Raw genomic sequence first — 8,917 nt, forward strand, 5'->3', positions numbered from 1 at the left:
CAGATGCCTGACCCACAGAAACTGTGAAACAATAAATGTTTGTTGTTTTAAGTTGGGGGGTAATTTGTTGCATAGCAATAGACAAGTAGTACAGCTAACAGGTTAAATAAGAGGATAAAAAAATAGCCATTGGCTTTAAACACATTAGTAACCCAGCAAAACAGTTTTAATGAAATTGTGGAGACAGAAACAATACAGAAATAGGGTGAGAAGAGAACCACAGGTGAAAAAATAGAGACATATAGCAAATGTAGACAAGTCTTTCAAAAACCTGTAGCTATAAAGCAGAGAACAACTAAGAGAAAGTATGAAGAAAAGAGATTTTTGTTAAGACAAGAGACATTTTGTTTATTTTTTTTTTTTTTAAGACAAGAGACATTTTAAAGTTTAAGTGATGGGTGCTGTTGTCAGCCTGTCAGCATGGAGCCTGCTTCAGATCCTCTGTCCTCCTCTCTGCCGCTCCCTGGTTCATGCTCTCTCTCAAAAACTAAATAAAACATTTTTAAAAAACAGGTTCTGGGGCGCCTAGGTGGCTCAGTCGGTTGAACGTCCGACTTCGGCTCAGGTCATGATCTCGCGGTCTGTGAGTTCGAGTCCTGCGTTGGGCTCTGTGCTGACAGCTCGGGGCCTGGAGCCTGCTTCAGATTCTGTGTCTTCCTCTCTCTCTGCTCCTTTCCTGCTCACACTCTGTCTCTCTCAAAAATAAACATTAACGGGGTGCCTGGGTGGCTCAGTCGGTTAAGCGTCCGACTTCGGCTCAGGTCACGATCTCGCGGTATGCGAGTTCAAGCCCCACGCCTGTTTCAGATTCTGTGCCTCCCTCTCTCTCTGCCCCTCCCCCCACTCATGCGCGCGCGCGCGCGCGCGCGCGCGCTCTCTCTCTCTCAAAATAAATAAACTTTTTTTTTTTTAATTACACTAAAAATAAGTAACAAGGGGCGCCTGGTTGGCTCAGTCAGTTAAGCATCCAACTTCAGCTCAGGTCATGATCTCACAATTTGTGAATTCAAGCCCCCCAGTGGACTCTCTGTTGTCAATGGGGAGCCCACTTCTGATCCTCTGTCCCCCTCTTTCCCTGCACCTCCCCTGCTCGTGCTCTCTCAAAAATAAACATTAAAAAAAATAAGTAATAAATAATAAAGTTTAAGTGATGATAAGAAGCCAGTGTAGAAAAATACTCAAGGAAATTCATTCCATCATGAAGAAAGTCTTCTGAAAGTTCTACCTCTCTCACTTAACTGGCTTTCCCAGGACACCTTTCAAAGCAGCCCTTTCAAACGGAGGTTATCAAGTCTCTCACACTCCACACCCAATATTGGGAAATGAGACTGGCAGCCCTCTTTCTTCCAATGCCACCTCCAGACCATATAAAATCTTGAACCCCCATGTAAAATCTTTGTAAAAGCATGACTTTCATGTTTTTCAGCAACACAGACTTCTACCTCTGCCTTTTCACTATCAGCTAATGACCACCTGGACATCCTCCACACTCAGTGAGGAGATGTTGGCACCTAGTTCACACTGCCACTACCTTTTTATACCACCACCCCTGGGTTATTTCAATATATACAATGGATCTAACAGCAGTTCCTCAAACCTATCAACACTCTATTCTCTGGGTGTAGCCATTCACAGCCAGTTGGGAATTCACTTAATTGTAGTCTCATCTATTCATTCATCAAATATTTAGCAAGTATCTACTATTTGCTCAGTAGAAAACACATGACAGTCCCTGTCATAAAATAACTCATATTTTCCACAAAGACAGCATGAAAAGATCTAGCTGAAGTCTAGATATCTTATAACTACTACAAATCCTTTATTCATCAGTTTAGGGACCATGTCAATTCTAGAAAACTAGAATTGTTGTCTGAAGTGACCTCGTAAATCCACGTCTTATCCCAGTGATCACTGTATCCCTTAACAAGGCTTCTAAAACTATCTTTTAAATAATGTATTCTAAAATACTGCCAGAGTACAGTATTAGATTCATCAATCTATAAATGTATCAGTGTGCTGCCAAATATAGTAGTCACTAGTCACAGTGGCTATTTAAGTTAATTTTAACAAAATTAATAATTTTAATTGTTACTCAACAATTACACTAACCACATTTAAAGTGTTCAGTGGCACATGGGACTAGTAGCTACTGTATCGAATGGTATATAGAACATGACTATCATCACAGAAAGTTCTATTGGACAATGCTGGCCTAAAGGTTTCAGGATTCACTTCCTTCCTCCTAGAAAAAAAGGTCTCGTTTTCCAGACTCCTGAGAACTCCCTGAGGTTCCATACTATCCTAAAGGAATTCCACAAATCAGGCATCATTATCACCATCACCACACCCTATCATCACCATCAGAGCAGCTGATTTTTATGGAGTACTTACTATAATCCAAGCACTTTATCAAAAGCTTTAGGAGTAATAAATGAAGGAATAATGAAAACAAGACACTTAATCACATTTCACAAGTATGTACTCAACCAAATAAAATGCTAAGTTTTCTTTTACACAAACTTATGCACAGAATACTTAAAAATACACACTAAGTGGCTTAATTGCCATTTAGTTGGTAATCAAGTATTTCACAAACATTTTCCCCCCATGATGTACAAAACAATACTTAAAAATCAAAAGTCAGGGAAGTGACTGCTAATGGGTTTGGGGCTTATTTGGAGGATGAAGAAAATGTTCTAAAATTGATTGTAGTGGTAGTTACACACACCAGAAAACTGAATTATACACTTTAAATGAGTAAACTGTATGGTGTGTGAATTATTTCTCAACAAAGCTGTTAGAAAATAAAAACAAGGGGCGCCTGGGTGGCGCAGTCGGTTAAGCGTCCGACTTCAGCCAGGTCACGATCTCACGGTCCGTGAGTTCGAGCCCCGCGTCGGGCTCTGGGCTGACGGCTCAGAGCCTGGAGCCTGTTTCCGATTCTGTGTCTCCCTCTCTCTCTGCCCCTCCCCCGTTCATGCTCTGTCTCTCTCTGTCCCAAAAAAAATAAACGTTGAAAAAAAAAAAAATTTTAGAAAATAAAAACAAAAGGTATGCAGGTAGCTAGACTTAAATTATGAAAATACTAAGGTGGAAAAAAAAAACCTAGAAGATAAAATATTTGTTCTATTCATGCGATTTTAAAATAGTTACACCAGATGGGGCGCCTGGGTGGCTCAGTCGGTTAAGGGACCGACTTCGGCTCAGGTCACGATCTTGCAGTTTGTGAGTTTGGGCCCTGCGTCAGGCTCTGTGCTGACAGCTCAGAGCCTGGAGCCTACTTCAAATTCTATGTCTCCCCCTCTTTCTACCCCTCCCCTGCTCACGCTCTGTGTCTGTCTCTCAATAATAAACAAACGTTAAAAAAAATTTTTTTTAAATAGTTACACCAGGGCGCCCAGGTGGCTCAGTTGGCTAAGGGTCCAAGTTTGGCTCAGGTCAAATCTTGTGGTTCATAAGCCCTGCATCAGGCTCTGTGCTGACAGCTCAGAGCCTGGAGCCTGCTTTGGATTCTGTGTCTCCCTCTCTCTCTCTCTGCCTCTCCCCTGCTCTCTCTCTCTTTCTCTCTCTGTCCCTCGAAAATAAATAAACATTAAAAAAATAAAATAAAATAAAATAGCTAAACCATATTACTGCGCAAAACTTCACTGGTTAGGAAAAACAAGAAATTGGAAACAGTGATTGCCTTCAGGAACAACGTGATAGGACAGGAGTCTTACTCTTTTCTACCTATATCTTATGATTTGGTAAGTGTATTACCTATTTTTTTAATGAGTATAATAGTTAATAATATATTTAAAAAACAAAGTTAATAAAAGATCATATCTGTCTTAGATCATATCTGTATTAGACATTCATAGACTGCCTATTTTGTTCTGAAAAAAATAAAAAGTGAAATATATGTTTTTAAAAAAATCAATCTAGGTAAGTTAAAAACTGACAAATTCTTACATCTGTGTCACCTCCTACTTTTTAAAAAGCATTTAGTCATATTTCTATTAGACACAATAATCATGCAAAATCCTCCCTTACCCAACACTCTGACACATCTTTAAACAATGACACGCTTGATCATGCCCTCCTCCTTGAAAACTTATTTTCTTTCACTTCTAGTAAATCACACTCTCCTGGTTTTCCTAACCCAATGACCTCTTATCAATCTTCTTTGCCAGGTTTCTCTTCATTTCCCCAAAAGGTATCTGGAAGGTAAGTTTCATGAAGGCAGGGATTTTTGACAGCTTTGTTCACTACTGTATCCTCAATGGCTAAAAAAAGTACCCAGAAGCATACTCAGTAAATAACCATTGAATGAGTCAGTGTCCCAAGGCTCGGATGTTGAAGACTTAGAGAAATAAGTTATATTCTACATAACCTTGATGCTGTTTATTACATTATATTTGTTTGAAAACTGATAATCAATGTACGGATTTGGTTAACCAAAATACTTCATTCTCTGGTCTTCCTCCATCAAGGTGTTTGATACAGTATGTGAAAATGCACATTTAACAGCTCTTTTACTCCTTATAAAAGCATTAACTGAGAGTAGAAAAAGAGCAGCTGTTGCTACAGAACCTTCACTTTTATCCTGCTCCCAGTATTAATGTTGAATTAACACAGACATACCTACCTGACTTTAGTAAAAAAGGGGGCAAGGGAGACTTCAGTAGATTCAACAAGAACATCACAGTAATGACTAGCAAGTGACTTTTCTTGAAAAATAATAGGTAGCGTTTTTTCTGGCATAAAAAAAACCCTAAGGAGAAATAGATCACTTCTACCTTATACTTTCCCCCAAATCCCATGACTGCATTCCTACAAAGAATTGCATCCCACTGTCAACAATGTAAATGTCATGTTAGCAATATATACAGTTTCACCTGACATTTTAGTTCACATTTGTCCTCATGCATACCCAATTAAACCAAAGTATAATTTAAAAGGCAAAACTAGATATGTGAATTTTAATTTTTGCTTCTAAGTAATCCAAAAGTATTCATTTACCAACTTATAATTTGGCCTGTCTGAATACATTTAATTGAATCTTTTCTTTAGAATTACAAACCTGACACACTCTTTCTCACTTAATATCTATTATATCATCTGTTGCCTGTAAGTTTCTTCAAGCAGAACTATTTTCTAGAAGATAATAGTCTGCTCATTAATTAGGCATGTTAAAAAAGGCAATGATCTACAACTACTGACACTCAAATCTGTATATTTCTCTCTTGGGTAACAGGAAAGCACTTCTCTGGCTATGTTCCCAAATAAATTGAGTAAGCCTTGGGAAAGTCACTGCTTAAATTCCATTTCATGACGGCTGCTCTTCCTCCATAAATGAATTATTGAGAATCATGCCTACTTCCACCCATTACATAATACATGTATATCACAGGACCTATTTTCTGAGCAAGAAACAGCTTAAATGACACTGATAGGTAAGGTCAGTGAATACTGTAATCTAATAGGGAGCAGGAATTGAGAAGAGATTCTGATTTAATGTATAAAGTTGTGAAACACTGATGTGAAGAACATTGAATACTGTTTACTCTTAGTAACATCTCTCCATGAAGTGAGACACATGCCCCCAAAATGTTATTAAAGAGCATCTTAAAAGCACTTGACTCCAAGAACATTTCTCAGAAATTGAGGGACCTAGAAAAAAAAACTATTTCAGTTCATTTTTAAAGTGTCTAATAGCATCTGCAATTGAGAAATAAAAATAAGCACGAATAATTGTGTTGAACACAAAATGCCCAAATGTCAAAGTCTATTGAAAAACAAGTTGTAAAAGACAGCTGTGCTTTAAAACATGAAAGTATTTTTCATATAATTAGCTCCAAAAGAACTGTTCAAATTATCCATCCAAAGCAGTCAACCACAACCACCTGCAACCATTACTCAGAAACGTGTCTTCCAAAGCAACCACCTGATTTTCAGGCCTTCTCTTAAGAGGCCAGGATAAAGCTTGCAAATAAGGTGGTATAAAGTGATCTTCTAGGCACAGAAAAAAGACTGGAAGGTAACACCTTTAAGGAACTAGGTGTAATGGGACCTATTTCCTAATGTTGCTGCCAGAATGAAGTTGTCTTAATCCAAGACCTCACTCTTCTTGAAGGGTGTAAAACTTTAAACCCAGCCACCCTCACCAATTACCCACCTGCGCCAAAAGCAGAGGGATTCTCTGCCCTTCCGACCCACCCTGCCAGGAAGAAGAAAAATAATAACCATAATAACCCTAAAGTAGAAATGTGAGACCTAGCAATAGCTTCTCCAACTGCCTCAAAGGCAACATCCACAGCTCTTCTTCCTTTTGCAATACAACCCTTCATCTCCTATCTTACCATTTAACAGAAGGGGGAAAAAATCCTCACCTCTTTCAATATTTTACATCAGTCGCCTAACCACACAGATCCACCCTGACCGCACCCCAACCTCCTCATGGCTCCCCAATTTCTCCATCTCGCCACTACCTCGCCCTCAACATCACGTCTCAGAAACCCTCCGTTCTCCAAGCACCCAGAACCCCTATCTCCCACCTCCCACCTCGGGTTCCCCTCATCTACCGCTTCAGCTCCCGCCCAATCCTGGAGCTCTGTGGGGTGGAACCCGCGGGTAGGCTGGGGTGGGCTGGGGTGGGGTGGGGTCCGCCCCTCCCCGGACTTTCCCATCCCCCCCACCCCGGTAGGGAGAGGAGGGGGAGGGGGTCTTGCAGCCTCACCTACAGCTCCGCCCCTCCCCGGGGGCGCGCTGCCCAGCCCTAGCCAGGGCCGTGAGGAAGCAGGCTAAGAAAAGGCAAAAAACCTCAGCGCCAGCGGCAGTCGGGAAGCTCTCGGTCCCGCCCGACTTCCGAGCTGCCGCCACGGCGGCCGTCTCACCCTCCTCAGGGCTGCTGCTGTTGCTGCTGCTGCCTCCCGGGCGCCGCCACCACCGCCGCCACCACTACCGCCGCCGCCGCCACAGCCACAGTACGGCCCCAGCGCCCGCCGACGTCACTACGCCCCGCCCCCTGCGCGAGACACCTAGCCCCGCCCCCGGGCCCGGGCCCGGGCCCGGGCCGCGAGACACTGCGAGCTCCGCCTCCTCGTGGCCGGGCCACCTAGCTTTCCTGCACTCTCCTGGGAGCGCGACTTGGCAGCCCGCAGGCCTCCCGCGACTTCCAGAGGAAGACGGGTCAGGGGCTGGGAGTGGGGTGATTCAGGGTTCCGGCGGCGGCTGTGCGCCCAAGCAGGGCAACGGGCGCGGGGCGTACACACCCCCCACGCGCGGCCCCTGCGGCCACGGGAAGGGAGAGCGGGAGCCGGCTACGGGAAGAGGCTGTAGGTGGGAGCGAGGCAAGGCGCCGTTTGTCTCCTTCTGCTTGCCGTAGGAAGTGGACCGGCCAGGCCCGAAGAGCGGAATCGTCGCTTTCCCAAACCTTAGAGTCGCCCAACCCCCTCCTTGGCGGGGCCCGTTACACAAGCCCCAGGACAGTCACTGCTGTTGCGAGTTGGTCTAGAATTGTACATTCCGGGCTGTGCTCCCGCGGCCGCGGTGGGAACTCTTTGTCGGAGGGAAATTGGATTTTTTTTCGCCCTCACCCTTAGCTTTTGCGAATGTGGCCGTGGGGCTGTCCACTGGACCTTAAGGAAAGAACTTAGGCGTCGCGGAAGACCCACGCCAGTGTACGTGGTTTTTGAGCGCAGCGGGAGAGGAGAACGTGGGCGGAATTTGAGGTCCACTTTCAGTTCCTGCGATGTGCCAAATGCGGTGCTACGTTGTCTCAGTCTTCACAGCAGCTAGGCGAGTCGGCCAGGCAAATGGTACCTTATTCAGGAAACCCAGTTTTCTTGTGCTGTCTCGTAGATTTTCTTTTGTTGGAGCTATGCAAAGAGGACAACTGCATCCATTAAAGAATTTAGGTAAACTATCCCTGAACCAGAAAGAAGGAGTGATGTAAATTATATTTGTTCCCAGCCTTTTAGGTTGCATTGAATAATTTAAAATGACATTAAAAGGAGTTGAGTCCTCATTTGCCCCTACTTATTCTCTACAATTAACCAATTCACACTCCTTCATAATCCCACTAACATTTTCCCCTCCCTCCCTCAGTATTCACATTCATTCATTCACCAAATTCTGTTTCATGCTGCCCAGACTCTGTTTCCTCCCAGATCACCAAGCACTTGGATTATTGCAGTTCCCCGTCCTGCTGTACAGTCGCCCCCTTCAGTACATTCCACATATGCCTACCAATTGTCAGACTGTGCTGCCAGAGAAGATTGTATAGCTGCCAAGTAAGCATCCGAAAATACTTCTTTTTTTTTAGACATATGGCTTTTTACCCCCAAAAAAATCCATGCTATGTCGATTATTTTTCAAAATCTTCCTCATCTAACTGCTGATCTGCTCATCCTGTTACTCCCCAGAAGTGTGGTGAGGTAAAAGGAAAGTAGGAGTCACATCCTAGTGTCCCTTCTGCCACTCTCTATTTGTGTGACCTTGGGAAAATCACTTCACTTCTGAGTTCTGCTTTTCTTAACTGTAAAATGGGGTGTGAACTAGATGTCTGAGATCCAACATGTCACTAAATGTGTGGATCTGAAGCGTTTCTGTGCTAAGCCCTAAATTATACATACACAGGATACTATCAATATCACAGACTCAGAATTGTGGTAGTATGTTTTTCTGTGTTTTGGGAGGGAGTTGTTTGGTTTTTTGCCATTCCACTAGTTGTTTTTTCTTATGTCCTACTCTGCTCCACTTGTCTTTTTTTAAACTTACATTTAGTATTTTTTTAACTTACATTTAGTATTTTTTTTATTAAAGCTTGGGTGAGTACTCCCTTTGGCAGCACATATACTAAAATTGGAATGTTAGAAGTTTAGCCTGTCCCCTGTGCAAGGATGACATATAAATTTATGAAGTGTTCCATATTTGC

At 43.0% G+C, this 8,917-nt stretch overlaps 1 protein-coding gene and 1 non-coding gene across 12 annotated transcripts in view; one reads left to right on the plus strand and one right to left on the minus strand.

Moving 5' to 3' along the window:
* Positions 1-6,969, minus strand: part of ERC1 (ELKS/RAB6-interacting/CAST family member 1) — a 517,187-nt gene extending 510,218 nt beyond the window's left edge. For 7 of the 11 annotated variants that reach the window (XM_030321384.1, XM_030321382.1, XM_030321380.1 and 4 more), the window contains exon 1: positions 6,719-6,929. The gene's annotated coding sequence lies outside the window, so the exon portion shown is untranslated. Of the gene's footprint in view, positions 1-6,718 lie in introns of all 11 variants that reach the window. The other 4 variants (XM_030321381.2, XM_030321379.2, XM_030321387.2 and 1 more) reach the window with 2 other exon arrangements.
* A 1,845-nt stretch (positions 6,970-8,814) lies between these two features.
* Positions 8,815-8,917, plus strand: LOC115519561. The gene has a single exon (XR_003970566.1). It is a non-coding gene; the product is annotated as a U6 spliceosomal RNA (small nuclear RNA).

The sequence above is a fragment of the Lynx canadensis genome, chromosome B4 (genome assembly GCF_007474595.2).
Source record: "Lynx canadensis isolate LIC74 chromosome B4, mLynCan4.pri.v2, whole genome shotgun sequence".
Classification (NCBI taxonomy): Eukaryota; Metazoa; Chordata; class Mammalia; order Carnivora; family Felidae; genus Lynx; species Lynx canadensis.